At 48.8% G+C, this 21,269-nt stretch overlaps 1 long non-coding RNA gene across 1 annotated transcript in view; it reads left to right on the top strand.

Moving 5' to 3' along the window:
• Positions 1–21,269, top strand: part of LOC146798009 (uncharacterized) — a 114,912-nt gene that overhangs the window by 44,241 nt on the left and 49,402 nt on the right. The window contains exon 4 of the long non-coding RNA XR_014968586.1: positions 179–253. This is a non-coding gene — a long non-coding RNA (uncharacterized LOC146798009). The remainder of the gene's footprint in view (positions 1–178; positions 254–21,269) is intronic.

Below are 21,269 nucleotides of genomic sequence, written 5' to 3'. Positions count from 1 at the left end.
GATTAGGTTTTATCTAATCCGTTTACCCCTTTCGAGCACTCCTATTTATCAGACTATTATATGAAAGTCTTTTGAATCGCACATATGCCGCTATTATGTTTGTGTATTCCGGTGTATGGGGAGGTAAATGGAAGCAACATTCAAATGCGTAATGACCATTTGCTTTTCTTTTGCTCAGACTGGAGAGGGTACTCCAACATCAACAGGGTGGTTGGAGGTCACAGTTGAAGGTCAACTGGTACATTCCAAAAAGGTAAGTTTGGCCTGCTACACACGAAGACTTGTTTTTTCTTGTTGTGGTATACTTTTGTTGCGAATGTGCAGGATGAACTCTGATACCGTAAGGCGCAAAGTGTCAAATGCATGTATTTAATTTGCCTTCTGATTGGGTGAACACTGAACTAAAATGGTTTGCTTGTTTGTCTGCAAATGCAAGACCTACGGACAGCCCTGCCTTTAAAATAACTTGCTTACAATAAATGAACATGGTGGCAGCTGAGCTTGATTCATAACATAACCCTTTGAATTACTACAAATAGACACTATTAATGCATTGATTTTGACTTTTTATTTTATATAGCGTATTGAATCACCCCCGGGAGGGTATCTCAGCGCTCGAGGTTATCAGACTAGGAACAGGGCGGTTATGAGAACTTTCCTAAATTTCCAGTGGTCAGGGCATTGTCTTAAGGCCAGCTGTAGCTGGTTCCAAATGCGAGGGGCCTGGTAGGAGAAGCATTTTCCTCCTGTTCTTGCTTTCCTAATCTTGGGGACTTGTAAGGGCGATTTGGAGCTGGAGCGTAGGGATTGACCACTCTTGATTAAAAATCTTATGGTAGAGTTAAACCCTGCACCCTCCCCCCTCCCCTGTTTCCTTTCTTGGTTTTTCAAACTGAGCATTCAGGCAGAATGCGTTTCATCAGTATTCAGAAAGCAGTTGCTAGATAACTTGCTTACCATCCAGATAAGAGGAAGCCCTCAAACTAAGGGGACAGGGTTACCTAAGCCAAACCAAAGTATGCTCCCCTCAGTATATTTAAAAAAGAAAAAACACATCTTCTATATTTTTAAAAACACACTTGCACAAACACTATCTCACACATTTTAAAGTAGATTCCTCAACTCAAAAGAATAGCAGAAATTAATGTCAAAATACTAGAAAAATATAGTTTTAAATGTATTCTTTTAACCTGATAAAAATCTAATATATAGCAATGATTAAAATCTGGTACATACAACCATGAAAACCTATTTTGCACAACACCAAAAGGAAGAATTCTATCAGACCAAATGAGTCTTTTTGACATATACACTTCTACTCTTCATCGGGCACTTACGAACCTTATTTCTAATAAGAATTACCAGTGCCAGCAGATAATGCCAGTGTTTCATTACGTTTTGGTGGGTAAATTATATGGGCTCCACATACTTCAGGACTAAAATATCTTCCTTGCAGTTAGAAAACATTACAATATCTGCAAAACAAAAACAATTAAGTCCATCATTAATAACATGAACAACTTCCAGATACATCAACTAAAGCAGACGGTTTCTTTTTATATTAAGAAAAAAAACTCAATTCGTAGCCCTGCAATGGTATGCAAACAGTTATGTACATTATTACTATGTGCACAGTTTATATACACACAGATAAAATAGTCATTTATCTGGCATCCGTTGACATTCTGGTGCTAATCTTGAATTTTTCATCCCATCTTTTTCAGGGAGTATACCTTCGTTCATCCTTCTCATACATCTATAGCTGCTGCAGCACCCCACAACACACACACCTTTTTCACCTTACCAACCAGACTGAGTCAGTATCTAAAATTCTACACCCTCCTAAATCCTGTCCCACCATATAGGAATCACTAAATTATGATCCAATAAATTAAAAACGTGGCACTCTACCTCAGGACTTTTTATATTGAGAAAATATAACCATGGTCCTATGAATAAGGGCTCTATATCACGTCATATAACAATAGTGGTAAATATTCTCTATTTTCACCTCCTCTCACCTGGTCTGAAAATACCACAGAAGTTGGATGATATGTTTTCCAAATGGGTAGGAGCTCATATGTTGGACATCTTCTATCCACTGGTCATTCTTGGGAGAAATAAGCTTGATGTGCCCAGTCACATGTAAAGTAGAAGTGCACTTGTCAAGACACACTGTTTGTTCTGATAATTCTTCCTTTTTTGTTTTGCAATACATGTTCCTACATGGTTATATGTACTAGATTTTAATCCTAGCTATGTTATATTTATCGGATTAAAAGTATATATATTTATCTGACTACTTCTAGTTGCAGATTGCTTACTTTGGAATATTCCCCGAGTGCCAGACTGGATCTGTAAATGTTTTTGCAGTCCTCTTGCGCACTGGTATGGGACCTCAGTTGGCTCCGTGCTGTCGCCTGCACCTTCAGTTATGTGCATTTTACCTATAGAAGTTGTGCCCCAGCATGCTGACCTCGTTTCTTTGTTTTCCATGCCATCAGTGCGGTTCCAGACTACCTCCCCTCAGTCGTATTTTGACTGCCCTTTTTTTGACCATTTTGTCGACCTTCACCTTATTTGGAGTATGCGTCTGGGGAAAAAAACCATATGGTTTCACACCTTGTGCCTGTCGCTGGCAAATGTCTGTGACAGACCCACACTTGGTGTGTCTGTGCTGCTGGAGTAGAACCACGACTCCAAGGCCTGCCAGAATTGCAGGACCATGAATCCAATACCCATTCGCGAGCAGACCATGAAGCTTATGGCCACTATCCATGAGACTAAAACTGCTCTGATCACTGGCAGCAGTCATATCCACGAATCCGGATTTCAGGTAAGTACAGCAAGAAGTTGAAGGATTCTTCGACTTCTATGCACTGGTTCATTCATTGGACAAGGCCTGAGAGAAAGGCCTCCAGGCCAAGCTCCCAGGTTGTCCCTTTGGAACCACGCCTGACCTTTGGTCTGCTCTGTGCTTCCCTGAGTTTGTGGAGTGACTACTCCTACCATGTCTGACACATCCCTCCTCCCAACTTAGTTTTATAAGCCATGGGCCATCTTGTTGGGTGGCTGGATTCCTCTGGAGCACCCATGGGTTCGGAAGGAACTGACTAGGGCTCTGCCTGCGTGTCTAACCTCTGCATCAGTTGGGCCCTCCGGATCTGTTGGTGGATCCGGATCATGCCACTGTGATTGCCGACTCTGACAAAGGCCGGACCAGTGTCGCTTGACGTCTGTTCTGGCACTGACCAGGCTCACACAGCCTGAAGAGAATTTGGAGTCCTAGTTCCCTGAAGGCCCCCTAGAAGAACACAAATGGGATCGAAGAATCTTAATGGCTGTACAAACCCTCCACATCCCGCCTCTTTCCATCCTCATTGGAGGCCATGGCCTGTGACACCTGGCATGAGGACTTGGCCAATGCAGGTGGCTTGGACACTTCACAAGACACTGGCCTCCTCTCCTCCCGCATTGGCTACAGCGAAGGGACTTCTTTTCCGAAAGTGGTCCGGAGGGCGGCTGAGGTCCTGGACCTTCAGGCAGCTGAGGTCCTGGACCTTCAGTTGCCCATGGTTAAGGTCAGGGCCAATGCCTTGACAGAGGTGCTTCAACCCAGGGTATACCCCTCAGAGCCCTTACTCCCCTACAATTAAGCCCTCACTGGTGTCCTGCTCAGGGCCTGCGACAAGCCCTGCACAGGCACTCCTGTGCACAGGACTATCTCCTGCTGCCATTGCCCTGCTCCCAGGGACCCAGCCACCCTCACCCAGCATTCTACCCTGGAGAGTCTGGTTGTAGGAGGCTGGCTTAGTATATGGTGCACACTTATTCAAGTAGTGCACCTTCAGTAATCCAAGCAACCCTTATGGTATTTTAGTGATCTTTGACCAAAGAACGCTCTCAAAGTGGTAGCTGTGGAGAGCAGCCTTCAGGATTATCTTGAAGGAGTGTTAAGCATCTTTTTACCTGTTTAATCCTTAGTGGAAGTTGTATGAAAAGAAACCACTCAGTGATTTGCAAAAATAAGAATATTTATTACACACACAATCACTAACACGTTGGTATTTCCTACCAAGAGATATCCACACAATACACAAGAATACTTAAAGCAAAGTATCACAATATAGAGCACAAACCATATACTAATAAAGTGAAATACGAACTGCAAAGGAGAATGGAACATGGACCAGAAGACTCAGAGGAGCTAGAGACACAAGGACCCACCCAAGGTATTTACCCAAGAACCCCATGGAGGCTGTGTGCAGAGTGGAAACAGTTGCGTGCCTTATGGAGGTCAATGGTGAAGTCGCGGTTGCAGTTTTGAAGATAAAGGACCCTTCATAGAGGGCCTAGAAAAACTCCCTTGGAGGGCTGAAGGTTGGAGAGTTACCCCACCCATGGATGCCCCAGAAACAAGGTTACCTACACTAGGGAAGCCAGGTGCGTAGGGGTGAAGAGACATTAGAACCTGCCATTGACGACAATGGGAGACTTTGAAGAAAATGCCTCTGGAGGAGTCCTTGAAGTCTGGAAGAATCCAAAGGTGGATTCTGGAAGTGAAGAACCTACAAGCATAGGGGACAGAGTCTGCCATTAGGAGGTGACCAGGAGGCACGAAGACACAATGCCCACTGATTTCAGGAGGTTCAGAAGAGTCAACTGTGAGCTTGTTGCTGCAGCTGTGAGGACCAAGTGATGCTGGGGAAGACCAGGAGCCGTGTACGATTTGTCCTGCATCGGATGTCTGTGACTAGGTGGTCAGTGTCTGGCTTGAGCACCAACAAGCCTTGGTAGCTACAACTGGCATGGAGATTAAAGAGAAGCAAACTTTCCAGCATCGGGAGAGTCCGAGCAGGCTCGAGCAAGCAGGGATACCCACTGAAGCAAATGAAGACCCTCGAGTACTCGCCTGCTAAAGTCACAGGAGGACCTCAGGCAGCTCTCCAAAAATGGAAGCCCACAATTCAAGATCTGCAGGGAGGACACTGATCTTCAGGAAGTGAGGTGCCAGAGGCTAGAGATTCTTGTAGCCCGAAGATCTCCTGAATGCAGAGCCAAAAAGCCTTGGCAACGGCAAGTCAACAGGGTGCACATGGGTTTGGTGCCTGCAGTTCAGACGAGGGATACGGTCCTCAAAATTGCAGGGAGAACAGGTCTAGCCTCCGTTTCAGAAGCGCAACCTGTGTTGCTGAGCCTCAAAGTCTGTAGGACGCCAGAAGCAGCAGACTGGTCAGCTTTGTTGCAGTGCCTGCAGATGCAGGGGAGTGACTTTCATTCAATGGGAGATTTCTTTGGATATCCTTGATGCACACAGCTCTACTGGATAACCTGGATGACGCAGAAGACTTGAAGAACAACGAGACCAGGAGCAGCAGGAGTCTTCCTTGTTGCAGTCTGTTCTAGTCGAAGTCCAAGTGTCCAGACGGATGAAGAATGATGTAGAGTCAGGGTTGAGTTTGGTCCCACGATTAATCTGGGGACCCAAAACAGGAGAGCTCTTAAAAACCCTATGGAAAGGGTTGAAACCAATTGGGGTTCCCTCCCAGAGGAGGGGCTGGACAGAAGGTGGGGGGGGTACTCCCTTGTCCTTTGTCCAGTTTCATGCCAGAGCGCGATCTAAGGGTTCCTGAACTGACTCAAACTGGAGTATGCAAGTGGGGCACCATCTGGGCCATTCAAAGCAGTCTGGTGGCGCTGGCAAGCGCCCCCACCCCAGCACAATGCACCAAGTCCTGTCTGGGAAGTGGTCATATCTCCCTGTGACAGGAAGCCTATTCTACCTTCTCGAGCCTGGCTCTGCAGCAGGAGGTCATAATTGTGTCTGTGGTAAACAGCAACACTCTAGTTTGCTGGCAGGTATGTTACCAGGAGTACAGGGGGATGGTTCCCTAAGGGGCCTCCCAGTACATGGATCATACTTCCAACACTGGAATCGGTGTTTGGGTATGATTCCAACATGTTAGATACCAAACAGGACCAAGTTCGCTGGAGCCATTATATAGTTGGACATCTGAAAGAGACATGATAGTGATAGATTCCTTACATTAGAATATCCCCAGGCGTCGGACTGGATCCGGAAAGTCTTTTCGTAGCAGTACCCCTATGCGTCAGTAGGTGGCGTCGTGCGGCTCCACGTCCGTCACTGGCGTCGTATGCGCCGAGATGATGTCACAGAGACTACTTGGGCGCCACCCATGCGCACTAACGTCAGTTCTTTCTTTTTCCGCGCCAGCAAGTGCAGATCCGGTTAGACTACGTACCTTAGTCACTTTTTGACTACACTTTTGAGACTTTTTGTCTCCCTTTTTTCCTTGGTGCACGTAGGGCTGCCTGGATTTAAGTCTTGTGGGGCCTGCCGTCGCAATATGTCGGTGGCGGACCCCACGATGTTTGCCTCTACTGCCTGGGGACCGACCGCGACTCCCGGTCCTGCTGGGACTGTCGGGCCATGGCCTTGAGGGAGCGGCGCCGGCAGCTGCTGGAGGTCGGGCACTCGTCCCAACGCCGTTCCAGGGACCGTTCCCGGGAACGCTCGCGGGGCCACAGTCGTCGCTCCTCGAGCTCCAAGTCTTAGCCCTCGGATTCCAGTAAGCGACGACATAAAAGAAGTCAAAGCGTGTTCGCTCTCCGATGTCCCGTTCCCCCCCCCCCCCCCCCCCCCTTGTCGGTCCTCTGATGCAGACGAGGGGGACAGGGGTTCTGCTCCTGCGGCTCCTTTGGAGCCTGGGAGTCCCGCGGCCTACCCGCCTTACCCGGATCCGTTGGCGACTCCCGAACAGGAGCAAGAATTTCTTGCCACCATGGACCGCCCTTTTAGGGCTCTGGCTCGCCTTCGGGCCCCGCGGTCACATGTCTAGATCCTGTTGGGCCGTCGGCGGATCCAGCTTCAGCGCCACAGGAGCCTGCGCTGTTGGTTCCGGCCCCGGCACCACGTGGTCCAGCGCTGCCGGCCCCAGCGCCACCCTCGGCTCTGCCTCCGGTGCCGCAGTGGGTGCCGTTTGTCACGCCCTTGCCCCGGTTCCAGGACCATTTCGTTCCTACCTGGGATCCACATTGGGACGCGGCGCCGGCTCGGCCCCGGCCGGTGCCGTTCACGGCACCGTTTCCGACGCCATATGTTCCTTCTCTGGCTCCAGCTCTGGCGCCGCGGTCTGTTCCCCATGCAAAAGAGGTGGAGGATGACTGGGAGGGGTCCGAGGACCCTCTTGGCCATCAGTGTGACTCCGAGCAGGACTGGGTGGACGACTTGGAGGACGCCGGCGACCTTTGTCTCTTCTGACCCGGGGTTTGCCTCTCCCCGCCTACCATGGAGGTAGGTGCCTCCTACATGATGGTGCTCCGTCGGACAGCTGAGTTCATCAACCTCGATCTTCCTACGGTGGCCCTCAAGACTGGGGGACAGCACAGTTGCTGGGGTCCTGATTAGCAGAATCCCAGCAGACTAGGTCAAAAACATCAGGCAAGAAGTGGGGGTAACCATGAAAGCCTACTTTCCTACACTGATGGTCCAGGCTTCTACCTCCAAAACAAATCCTGGGGTGTTCCCTACCACAACTGGATAGGAAATCCAAGAGGTGGCTAGCTTAGGAAAGAGGATGTTCGAGGCATATGAGCTACAGATCACACACTGAGCATAGATCGCCATCTGGTGTTGGGCCCGGATATGTGCACTTGTTTTTGTCTTGGAAAAGTCTTTGGAAGTCACGGGATAGGTGACTCCTCCTTTGAATCATAGTGTGCATGGGCATTGGCTCCATCCTCCGATTGCTTTTTTCCGCCATTGGGCTCTGATGTGTTTATCGCGCTCCAGCTCGGTACCGTTACCGATCCCACTTTCAACGCGCAATCATTCACCTTTTTTCTACGGTATTGTTTTATATCGCGATCCCGATCCTCGCGCATTTCACCCACATCGAAGTCCTCGATTCCGGTCGTCGACGAAGGCCTTCGGGCCTACCTGGGCCTCTACATCTGGCTCATGGAAAGGACTCCATTCAAGAAGTGTCCTCAATGTGGGTCGAAATTCCCACACACAGATCTGCATGAGGTGTGTAACCTCTGCCTTTCGCCGGAGCACGAGGCCAGAGACTGTCCAGCTTGTGCCTCTTTCCGCTCCAAAAAAAACCATTCGGGATAGTCTAGCCCGAAGAAGAAAGGCTCGCTCGTCGACTTCCATTCCTGACGACATCTTCCAAGAGGGAGTCTATGTACCCGAACAGAAGCGGGGTCAAAGAAGGCCTCGTCAGCGCCTCCGAAGCAGACTCCGACATCGAAGACATCACTCCTGGGCAACGGGTCGTAAGTAATTCCGTCGACCACGCCCCCCCCCCCCCCCCGATCCCCTCCCCCCTACCACCAAAAAAGGCGTTGGTCACACCTTCACCTTCGGGCCCAGGTGCATACCGAGAAAGTACTTCTCATGCCCCGCCTCCGGGCCTGGCCAAGAAGCCAACAAAGTCTTCAGGCCACTCTGGTTCGAGTCAGCCTGCCGTCGGTACCGAAACTCAGACCCGACACCGAAAAAGAAGACACCGTCCTCCTCCTCGGTGCCCACTACTGCCTCCACATCGACGCACTCTATACCCAAACCTACCGGCGCCAATCCCTTGACTCCGAAAAAACTATCGGAACTGCTAAAAAAGACGCTACCGAAGACTACAGACAAACTTCGGAGCTAAAAAAACACCCGGTTCCACAGGTCTCTACAGACACCTCAAAACCTCACGTTTAAGACCAAAGAGCACAAAACCACTCTACCTTCGGTGCAGCGCAAGTATTCGGAACCGAAAAAATCGGCACTGAAGGACATGCCTCCCACAGAAGAGCTTTTTAAACCGAATCCCACTCATAAGACTCTTCTTAAAGATCCAAAGACTGGTCAACTGATTCTCAGTTCTAAAAAGAGACCACTGGACTCGCCTACACCGGCTCCAGCACCTAAAAAGGACATTGCCACATCTCCTCTCGGGATCCCTTCTCCACCACACCACACTCCTACACCATTTTCTCCACCAATGGACGATGATGACACTTCTGATGACACAGGGGAGGGTGCAGATAATGAGCCACTAGGGGATCCTAGTCCACCTCATACCCCAGACCTATGGGACGATTACAATACACCAGATGTCACTAACGTGCCACAGGATGGCATCTATCCCTCTAGACCTTCCCCTCCAGAGGATCCCATGGGCTTCAACCAGCTCGTTCAGGGTTGACTTACACACAGACCCCGTGGATGAGGATTTTTTAACGGATACTTTTGATATCTCGCAAAAGACAACCTCCATTCTACAAATGCTAAAAGCGGTTATTAACCATGCACCTGACGTGTTTAAAGACCCCGTTAGTGCTAGGGTTATCAACCCAAGGATAGAAAAGAAATGTAAAGCTGCCCCAGCAGACATTAAAGGCCACGTTCCGTTGGATTCGTTAGTAGTCTCCAATGCCAGGTAGAGGGCTAACTCTCAAACATCAGGGGATGCTCCACCTCCCGACAAGGAATCCAAACTCTTGGATGCTTCAGGTAAACGCACAGCATCTCAAGCAGCTAACCTATGGCGTATCGCCAACACTCAAGCCTTGTTAGCTAGGTATGATAGGGCGCACTACGACCAGTTGGAGACCCTAGTGCAGCACCTGCCTGACAAATATAAACACCGGGCTAACTACCTTATACAAGAGGGTAAGCTCATCACGAACACCTCCATTCGCTGCGCTCTAGACGTGGCAGACACCGCCTCCCGAGCCATAAACACAAGTGTCCTAGACACGCTTGGCTACGCATTTCCGGTTTTAAACCTGAAGTACAAACTTCCATTCTCGATCAGCCATTTGACCAGGAACACTTGTTCAGACCTACCGTGGATTCATCTCTCGACGACGAAGAAAAACACTGACACGGCTAAATCAATGGGAGCCTTGCAATCGCAAGCTCCCAGACGCTCCTTTCGTCTTACAGAGGCAACTCCAGAGGTTATTCCTCAGACAACCCCTCCACGTCTTACAAGACTCCCACCCAAACCACATTCAGCAAGGGTTATCGGAGGCGGAAACAGAGGCAATAATAACGGTAGAGGCAGAACTAACCACACCCGCTCGGCCTCCACCCTTACCCAATGACTTCCTCCGCTCCCCCCCCCCCCCCCCCCCCCCCCCGACCATCCTACACCTGTCGGGAAGATTACTACAGTTCCTTCCTGTCTGGAACACAATCACCACAGACAGGTGGGTGAGGCAAATCGTTCAAACAGGTTACTGTCTGGAATTCACCTCTACTCCCTCAACCATACCACCCAGACAGTACCCAATGTCATTAGAACATTTATCACTTCTAAAGCAGGAGGTAATCTCCCTCCTACAAAAACATGCAATAGAACCAGTCCCCCTGCATTATCAAAACACAGGAGTCTACTCTCTGTATTTCCTCATCCCAAAGGAGGACAGATCTCTGAGACCTATCCTAGACCTCAGACCCCTAAATCTCTACATACACTCAGACCACTTTTACATGGTCACGCTTCAACAAGTCCTTCCTCTCCTGTCCCAAGGCGACTTCCTTGCCACTCTAGATCTCAGGGACGCCTACTTTCAAATTCCCATTCACCCCTCTCACAGAAAATCTCAGGTTTGTAGTGGAAGGCCAGCACTACCAATTCAAAGTACTGCCTTTTGGAGTCACCACAGCACCCAGAGTATTCACCAAGTGTCTGGCGGTAGTTGCAGCTTACCTGAGAAGACAACACATTCACGTCTTCCCATGTTTGGACGATTGTGTCATAAAAGCCAACTCATACAATCAGTGTACGTCACACCCATGCAACAATGCAGCTACTCCACGACTTAGGGTTCACAGCAAACCACTCAAAGTCTCATCTACAACCGTCCAACATACACCAGTACCTAGGTGCCACAATAGACCCCTCCAAAGCACTTGCTTACCCCAGTCCGGCCAGGATAGCAAGTATACAGAAACTCCTAACAATTTCAGCCGCAACACTCTCTTCCAGCTCAAGTGTTCATGCAGCTCATGGGGATGATGGCCTCTTGCATATTCATAGTACCTCACGCAAGACTCCAAATGCGTCCTCTGCAGGAGTGCTTAGCACGTCAGTGGAACCAAGCTTCAGGTCAGCTAACAGATCTGGTGTTGGTGGAAGGCCGCACTTATCGCTCTCTGCAGTGGTGGAACACCAAAAACCTTTCCATAGGGCAACCGTTCCTCGAGCCGGTTCCACAGAATATGTTCACAGCGGACGCATCGCTCTCCGGCTGTGGAGCTCATCTATTACATCACACCACGCAGGGCAAGTGGACTCCACAACAAAAGTTACTCCACATCTATCACCTGGAGTTACTTGTGATTTTTCTAGCCCTAAAGGCATTCCAAAAGCAAATATCAGGCATAGCTGTCCTAGTCCGCACCAACAACATGACAGCCATGTACTACATACAGAAACAGAGCGTGACAAATTCCCTACAGCTCTCCGAAATTAGCGCAAAGCATTTGGAGATGGGCTGTTCCTCAAAACCTTTTTCTCCAACCCAACATGTTCCAGGAGTCCAGAACCGCATCGCCGATCTGTTAAGTCATCAAACGCAACAGATTCACGAGTGGGAACTTCATCCACAAGTTCTTCAACCCTTTTTCCAGTTGTGGGGGCAGCCAGAGATAGACCTCTTCGCCACACACAAACGCCAAATGCCCAAAGTCCGCCACCAGACATCCACACCCATTGTCCAAAGGCAATGCGATATGGATGAATTGGTCAGGCAGATTTGTGTACGCTTTTCCGCCTCTCCGACTCATCCCACTGGTAGTGCGCAAACTGCAGCAACATTCATCCTAGTTGCTCCAACATGGGCCAGACAACCATGGTTCACCACGTTACTGGAACTGTCTCTAGTCCCGCACCAAAACCTACACCTCTCCCCACGCCTCTTAACCCAGAACCATGGAGAGATCAGACACCCGGACCCAGCACAGCTCAACCTAGCGATCTGGCTCCTGAGGTATTAAGAGTTCGGTTACCTTAACCTTCCCCTTGACTGTATGAACATTATCCGAGAAGCTAGACGCCCCACCACTAGAGCCGGCTATGCAGCCAAGTGGAAAAGATTTGTGATATATTGCCACAACAACACTATCAATCCTTTAGATGTGTCAATTCAACACATCATAGGTTACCTACTGCATCTTAAAAGGTGTAACTTAGCCTATACATCTATTAGATCACACCTCGCTGCCATTGCAGCCGATTTACAAAATAGACAACACTTATCACTCTTCAGGGTACTTGCCATCAAAGCATTTATGGAAGGCCTCAAAAGAATAATTCCACCCAGGGTACCCCCCTCCCCTGTGTGGAACTTAAATAGTGTCCTCACAAGACTAATGAGTCCACCTTTTGAACCTCTGCACAAATGCGAACTACAGTTTCTAACATGGAAAGTTGCTTTCCTAGTAGCCATTACTTCCCTTAGAGTCAGTGAGCTACAAGCACTAACTATTCAAGAACCGTTCTTACAACTCCATCATAATAAAGTTGTTCTCAGAACCGATCCAAAATTCCTGCCTAAAGTTATTTCTCTCTTCCACCTCAACCAGTCTGAGTTGCCAGTATTCTTCTCGCAACCCCAGACCGTTGCAGAAAGAGCTCTAAACACTCTAGATGTTAAAAGAGCACTGCTTTATTACATTGAAAGAACAAAATCTTTTCGTAAGACCAAACAGCTTTTCGTGTCCTTCTCGCCACCACATAAGGGCAAACCCATATCTGGCATAGCAGGTGGTTTGTCAAATGTATACAGATTTGCTTTCACAAAGCTAAACGCACCTTATCTGTTCCTCCTAAAGCCCACTCTACTCGAAAGATAGGGGCTTCAATGGCATTTTTAGGGAACATTCCCCTAGATGACATCTGCAAAGCAGCCACATGGTCTACACAGCACACATTCACTAAACACTATTGTGTAGATGTGCAAACAAAACAACAAGCTATTGTGGGCCAGGCTGTACTCAAAGCACTATTTCAAACTACTGCAACAGATACTGGTGGTCGCCGCTAGAGATTGGTACTGCTATGCAATCTATGCTCGGTGTGTGATCTGCAGCTCATATGCCTTGAACGTAAAATGCTACTTACCAGTATGCATCTGTTCTTGGCATGTAGAGCTGCAGATCCACACACGCCCACCCGCCTCCCCGGCTACCTTTATCTGTTCCAGTATTCTGTTTTTTAGATGCGGCAACATGGACATCTTTTCTCTTTCTGACACAACTCCATAATTTCCCTGCTGGCAAAAAACAATCTGAGGATGGAGCCGATGCCCATGCGCACTATGATCCAAAGGAGGAGTCTCCTATCCTGTGACTTCCAAAGACTTTTCCAAGACAAAAACAAGTGCACATATCCGGGCCCAACACCAGATGTCGATCTATGCTCAGTGTGTGGATCTGCAGCTCTACATGCCAAGAACAGATGCATACTGGTAAGTAGCATTTTCCTTTCTTTTTCCACCAGCCTTGCACTGTGGGCTGTGTACACTGCATGCTTATTGGGCCAATAATCTGTACTATATGAGAGAATTTGTGCAAGTGCTGCCTTTTGTCTCGGAGGAGGCGCGAGCCATGCTCTCTCAATCTATTGCTGTTGGGAGAGAGCTGCAGGAAAGTTAATAATCTGGTGCGGATTGGATACGACCAATTCACTGGGCAGAATCATTGCTTCCACGGTGGGAGTCCAATGGCATGCCTGGCTGAGGACTATTCGCTTTTTGGGGGATCTCCAGGCATCTCTTATGGAAATGCCCTTCAACAGCACATGTGTTGGTGACCGGGTGGATTTGGCAATTGAACACTTCAAAGAAAGTATTGGCACTGCTAGGTCATCTGCTCACCATGGCCCCATGACAGCCACATTCCGCCTTCCGCCAGTTAGCCAAGAGCACTTTGTTTGCTGTGCTACCTTTTTGGCCTTACCAGCAGCCCATCTATGGTAGTCAAGAGTTTGTCTTCTCCCTACCTTGATGACTGGTTGTTTAAGGAAGGATCGCCCCAGGCAGTTCTCCCAGCACCAGATTATGGCAGACCTTCTGCATTTGCTGGGGTTCGCCATCAACATGCTGGTCACACCTGACTGTCTCTCCGAAGCTCTTTTTCATCGGAGCTGTCTGGCTGCAGTGCAGTTACAAGCCTTTCCTCTGGCTTTATCCTGGATTTCAGTGAGAATGACTGACATCTAAATCTCATTGGCTCCCTGCATCTTGATGGTAAAGCATGCCCATTGGCATACGCGGGCTGTTCATTGGGATCTAAACTCCCAGTGGGCACCCCATCAGGGGAATCTCTCCGACCTAGTCCATATATCTGAGTAAACTGTAAAGATTCTGCAGTGGTGACTCAGATACCTATCAGGTCACCGGCAAACCCCCCTTCCTTCACCACCCAGAGCTCACCGTAGTGACAGATGTATCAGTTCTGAGTTTAAGGAGGGACATCTTTGGCAGGTGGTGATCAGCGGACTCTGGTCTCATGCGCAGTATCCGCTCCACATCATTCTGTAGGAAATTAGGGTGATTTGCTTGGCATTGAAAGCCATTGTTCCTTCCTTCAAGACCAGGCTGATTCAACTGTTCACGGACCACACCACTACTATGTTGTATTGCAACAAACTTGACTGGGTGGGATCACGGGCCCTGTGTCGAGAGGCCTTGTGTCTCGAGACATGACCGGATTGCCAGGGCATTTTCTTGGGCGGTTTAACATCTGGATCTCTGTGTATAGTCCTAATCTGTGAATAGTCCCGCCCATGTGCGTGGACCCCGGAGCAATAGAAATAGTCTCTTAAGTTGTCCTCTTCTGCAGTCCTGCATAGACACTGAAGAGAAAATCAAAGACAAATAATGCAATCTGACATTAACAAGGCTACACTGGCCAGCACTTCACCCTGAAGTGACAAAAAAGATAGCAAAATGTGTAAATTTAAATATTATTTGGCAAAGTTTCACACCGTGCTGTTGAGAGGAGCGGCTAAACTGGGGATCGTCCTCTGCTTCCTCTGGTGCCCGGTTTGGAGGAACCGGCTATGGAACTGTTCCTGACGCCTGCCTCTGTGAAGTCTGCTCCATCATGGCTTCAAAAGAAGTACAGGCCCCGGACTCTAACCCCGCATTCCTGCGAACGGATCCTCCTCCGGATTCGGTTACAGTGGTGGTGGCGGTTAAGAAATGGCACTCTATGACTCCATTGTCCACTGTACCACTGGACAAAGAAAGCTGCAGACTGTATTTGGCGGGGAGGAAGGTCTGCAGTACAGCAGCCACTTCCATGAAGGCAGCAAGCTTGACTGCCCTCTTGGGCCGCTATGACCGCTCCTTATGGGAGTCTCCCCAGCAATTTCTTGAACTCCTCCCTAGTGACAAACGTGAGTACTTTCAGGAGATTCTTAATGAGGGCATGATGGTGTCAAATCAGATCATCAGTGCGGCAGCAGATACCTCTCTCCTGGCAGCCCATGGATACTGTCACGGTGTGACTCTGTGACGGCACTCCTGGTTGCGGCTTACCTCCCTGAAACCGGAGGCACAGCAGCGGATTGCTAATCTGCCCCTTTCGGGTTCCATGCTCTTCGGTGCCCATGCAGACGAGGAAATGGTTTGCATGAAGGCGGAAGTTGAGACACTCAAGGCTGTTGGCTTGGAGAAGCCCAGAGCACAGCGTAAAACTTTCTGCCCCTACCAACAACGCTATTCCCAGCGGTTCCAACACCGGCCGGGTCGTCGGGCTGGACAGCAGCAGCAGTTTCAGTGGCAGCCTTTTCAGAGACGACAAAGGGGCAGAGGCAACCAACAGTCCACATCAGGGAACAAAGGCCCGGATGGGTCTAAGCCTTGAGGGATTACTCTCCCCTCCCCCCCCCCCCCCCCCCCACACTTCTGTTACCCAAGCCGGTGGGGGGAAGCATTGAGAATTGCCCAACAGAGTGGAGAAAAATGACTCCGGACAAGTGGGTGCTGAATATTGTTTGCAATGGATACAGTCTACGCTTTATCAGCCCTCCTCCAGCTATTCCACCAGTTCGCTCACAATACCTACTACGCGAACTCCAAGCGGAGGCCGATACCCTGTTAAGAAAAAGGGCGATAGAGCTTGTTCCTCCATCTCTGAGAGGAAAGGGTCTATTCTCCAGGTTCTTTCTTGTGCGGAAAAAGGACAAAAACAAGTTCAGGCCCATTCTGGATTTGCGGAAAGCAAACCAATGGATTCGCAGAGAAAAGTTCCGTATGCTGTCCCTGCACCAGATTTATCCTCAGCTGCATCGAGGAGACTGGCTCTGCGCCATAGATCTGCAGGACGCGCACTTCCATGTCCCCATTGCCCAGAAGCATCGGAAGTTCCTGCGTTTCCTGGTCGGCACCAACCACTATCGGTATACAGTACTTCCGTTCAGCCTGAAGTCTGCTCCCAGGACTTTTTCAAAGTGCATGGCGGTGGTGGCAGCGCAAATGAGAGAACAAGGTGTTTGTTTACCCGTACCTGGACGACTGGCTGATCAAAGCATCCACGTTCCAGGAGGCGCAGCTACATTTCAACAGGACGGCTGCTCTGTTGAACCAATTTGGTCTGCACATCAACATATCCAAATCTGTCCCAACTCCTGTTCAGTGTCTGCAGTACTTGGAAGCCTCCATCGATGCTCTCAAGGCAAGCGTGTGTCCTTCGGAGGAGCGACGCTTATCGATCCTTCAGAAAGCTCAGACTCTCGTCTATTCCATCACTGACTGTGAGGACGGTGTCCTCTCTCTTGGGGTCGATGGCCTCTTGTATCTTTCTCACTCTACATGCACACCTCCACATGAGGCCGTTGCAGGAATGTCTGGAGGATCGGTGGGACCAGAGACGAGGGAGCTGGGAGGACAGGATCCTACTGTCTCAACACACTCTACAATCCCTGAAGTGATAGTGTTCACCGGAGAATCTCCTCAAAGGGATTCCATTCAACAAGGAGATACCGACTCAGACCATTGTGACAGATGCGTCTCTCCAGGGCTGGGGAGTGCATTCGGACCAACTTCAGATCCAAGGCATGTGGTCTCAGACAGAATCCACGTAACACATCAATTTTCTGGAACTCAGAGCTGTTCATCTGGCGCTGAAAGCCTTCCACCCGTCCTTTCAGACCAATTCCCTGCTTGTACAGACGGACAACACAACAACGATGTATTACCTCAATCAAGATCTTGCTCACTGTCTCTGGAAGCGCAAGCGATCTGGAAATGGCTCTTGGCCAGGGGACTGACGATAACGGCGACCCATCTGTCAGGTGTGCAGAATGCTCAGGCAGACGCTCTTAGCAAGCTTGTTCAAGAAAACCACGAGTGGGTCTTAAACGACTAGGTGTTAAGAGATATTTTCGCAAGATGGGGCACTCCAGACATCGATCTGTTCGCCACCGCAGAAAACAGCAAATGCCGAGACTTCGCCTCCAGGATTTGCCAACCGGGCACGCTGGGGAATGCACTGTGCATCAACTGGTCGAACAGCTTTCTCTACGCTTTTCCACCCATTCCCCTAATCCCGACAGTGTTGATCAAGCTGTCCCAGTCACGGGCCAGAATGATCCTCATTGCTCTGGAATGGCCTCAGCAGTGGTGGTTCACCGACCTACTACACCGGTCTCTCCTGCCGCATCTTCGGCTTCCATGTCGGCCAGACCTTCTCACGAAGTTCAGAGGGCAGATGGTGCATCCCAACCTCATCGTTGAGTTTGGCAGCATGGCTCCTGAACTAGTGCAGGATGGACATTTAAATCTTCCAGAGAGCTGCATGGAGATACTAAAAGAGGCAAAGAGACCGTCTACGAGGACTTCCTACGCATACAAATGGAAGAGATTCTGCATTTGGTGCTACTCTAAAGATGCTGATCCTACATCCTGCACGGAGGATGTCATCCTTCCGTACTTGCTGCATTTGGCTCAATCTGGCCTTAATTTTCATTCTATTAAGGTTCACCTCGCAGCTTTAACTGCGTATAGGAAATGCCCTTCACAAACTTCCTTTTTCCAAATCCCTGTCATCAAAGATTTTCTGGAAGGTTTGAAGGTGTTTCCTCCCATTAGGCGTCCTTCGCCTCCGTGGGAGCTTAATGTGGTGCGGTCTAGATTGATGAAGGAGCCTTTTGAGCCTATTCATAAGGCTTCTTTAGAGCATTTATCCTGGAAGGCAGCTTTCCTTGTAGCTATAACATCGGCTCGCAGGGTGAGAGATCCAGGCCCTGTGTTGCCAAGAGCCCTATACTGTATTTCATGCATCTAAGGTTGTCATGAGGACTCGCCCGTAGTTTCTCCCTAAAGTGATATCTGATTTCCATGTCAATCAAACGATCACTTTACCACTGTTTTTTCCACATCCTTCCTCTCCGGCAGGGAGGTCCCTTCATTCACTTGATGTGATACGGGTATTAAAATTCTACTTAGGTAAGACCAAGGAGATTCGTAGATCGGACCAGTTATTTGTTAATTATGGATCGGTCAGGACTGGTCTTGCTACCTCTAAACAGTCCATTTCTAGGGGAATTGTGTCCTGTATCCAATTGTTTTACCAGAAAACTAAAAAGACTCTAGGGGGTAAGCCTAAGGCTCACTCTACGAGGAGCAAAGCGGCAACTGCGCCTTTGCTGTGTAATGTTCCCATTGCAGACATCTGTAGGGCTGCCACTTGGAAAGCCGTCCATACCTTAGCATTACTGCTTGGACTCTGATGCCAGGGCAGATGCGCAGGTTGTGCAGGCTTCGCTGAGGAATTTATTTGCACAGTAGTGATTCTATGTTTCTTCCACCGCTGGGTTTGGATTGTTTGGGATGGGCTTGCCATTCTATTCACAGATTATGACTATACACAGAGATCCCCTACTACAGAAGGAGTAGTTTCTTACCTGTAATTCCAGTTCTGTAGTAGGGGTATCTCTGTTATAGTCGTAAGCGACCCGCCCTCCTCCCTGGTTGATGAAACGACGACATCATGAATGCTACAGGCCTGGCTTTATACACCTTCAAAAAGAACTGAAAGTAACTTGCCTTTGGCTGTGCATCATGGGATACAGAGGATCTCTAGAGGGTTCCTTAAAGGCACAGTATCCCTTTTCCAGACACATAATGGCAGCCTATGGGGCTTGTCTGTCCAACCCTTCCTCTCGATCATGACAAAGGATTTTTGTGAAGGGGAGTTTCTCTTGGTGTGAAACTTAGCAAAATGTGTACACTTAAATATTATTTGGCTATCTTTTTTGTCACTTCAGGGTGAAGTGCTGGCCAGTGTAGCCTTGTTAATGTCGGGCTGCATTATTTGTCTTTGATTTTCTCTTAAGCGTCTATGCAGGACTGCAGAAGAGGACAACTTAAGAGACTATTTCTATTGCTCCGGGGTCCACGCACATGGGTGGGACTATTCACAGATTATGACTATAACAGAGATACCCCTACTACAGAACTGGATTTACAGGTAAGAAACTACTCCTTCTGCCTGGAAGGTTAGTGAAATTAATTGGCTCTCTTAACCCCCAGCCCTACCACGCTCCCCGCCCACACTCACACCAAGGAACAGCTTATCTGGAAAAAGGTTAGTATCCGTGCCGCCTCCTTACCCAAGGTGGATCGACATTTTCATGTCGAGCATTGCATCAGGTTGGTAGCATTTGGGGGGGCCTACGCAAGGAATAGGAGAGACTTCCACCTCCTGGATTCTAAAAAGAGCGTACCTGTTCTATAAAAATTGTATCCATAGACTTTCGGGGGGACTAGTGTTTTATTTGAGCCAGTGGTTTCCGGTGCTCTGCACTGGCACTTCATTGTCATCACTGTCTCTACAGACAGTCCATCACATGGTGGCACTGTCTGTCAGATTGTGAGATGAGACATCTGTGTTGAAGTTGAAATATATTTAAATGAATAATATCTGCCACTCACACCATTAATATAGCTTTGGGTGGCCTGGAATAGTCTGAATTGTCACACCTGTAGGAGTGCGATGGTTAGAAGTTGTGTTTGTAAAGTCATTGGCAGCGCTGGCAAGGGCAGAGGGCAGAGCAGGCTGCAGTGGCCTCCAAGTAGTGCTTGGCACATACTGATGTACAAATTAACACAGGGGTGGACTATCCACTCTATTGGATTTGCGGGTGGGAAGAAAGGAGAGTCCGGCCACAAGAGCAATCCCCAGGTGGATTGTCCTCTGTATAAAAATCTGCACGCAGTGGCAAAGGAATGTCCCCTGAGGGCTTGCACGCTCATTCCACCAGAACCAAAGTAGCAACCACTGCGTTAGCTAGAAGTCCCAGTCCTGGATGTCAGCCAGCTAACTACATGGAAAGCACTGCACACATTTGCCAAGCATTACTGTCTGGGCAGTCTGTTTTGAGATGGGCATTTTGCCCGTTCTGACTTTTTGGTCTAACAGATTTGCAGACCCACCTTCAAGGAAGGATTGATTTGGTATGTATTCTAAAGTGAGGAATCTGCGGCTAGCAATCTCTCAGCTGAACAAGTTACTCAACTTTTGGTAACACCTTATCTAAGAGACTCTATCTAGTCGCAGCTTCCTTACTGGATTACCCCCCCCCCCCCCCCCCCCACCCCATGAACTGAGCATCTGCGTGAGATCCTTCAGGACTTCATGTTGGCACACTGGTAATCCAGCTCAGTATGGCTTTGTGCTTCTGCCGCAGAATAGTTGCAAACTGAGGACTATGGGCTGGTACCTATATAGCACCCCACATGTTGCTTATGGTGCAGGCAACACCACGTGGAGCCAAACGGGGCGCCTTCTACCAGCACGCAAGGAGACTGCTCAAAAATTTGCCGATCCACTCTGATGCCTTGAGATTAGTCTGAGGTAAAGAATGTGTAGCTAGATAGTCTCTTCCAGATAAGGCGTTACTGAAGGTAATTAACTGCGTTTATACATATATATGTAATATAATTTATTATTTTTTATACCTACTGGCAGTCGCCAATTGGTAGTTATATTTAGGGCAGTGATTCTATCAAAAAGGCCATTTACAGGTGTTTATATTTGTGGAGCCACTTGATGGATCGCCTTTAAATTTTCACCAAAAATGTGTCTGGTACTTCAGATGGAGTCTGGGAAAGATTCCATGTGTTTCGTGTAGCGGGCGCGAGAAAAAAAGGGGGGGTTCAAAAAGGTGTGTTTTCCCTGTTAATTCCCATAGAACCTTTGAACAAGTTTACAGCCCAATCCGCTGGAAGTGATT

This window comes from Triturus cristatus, chromosome 9 (genome assembly GCF_964204655.1).
Source record: "Triturus cristatus chromosome 9, aTriCri1.1, whole genome shotgun sequence".
NCBI lineage: Eukaryota > Metazoa > Chordata > Amphibia > Caudata > Salamandridae > Triturus > Triturus cristatus.
This window is presented reverse-complemented; position numbering and strand designations above follow the sequence as displayed.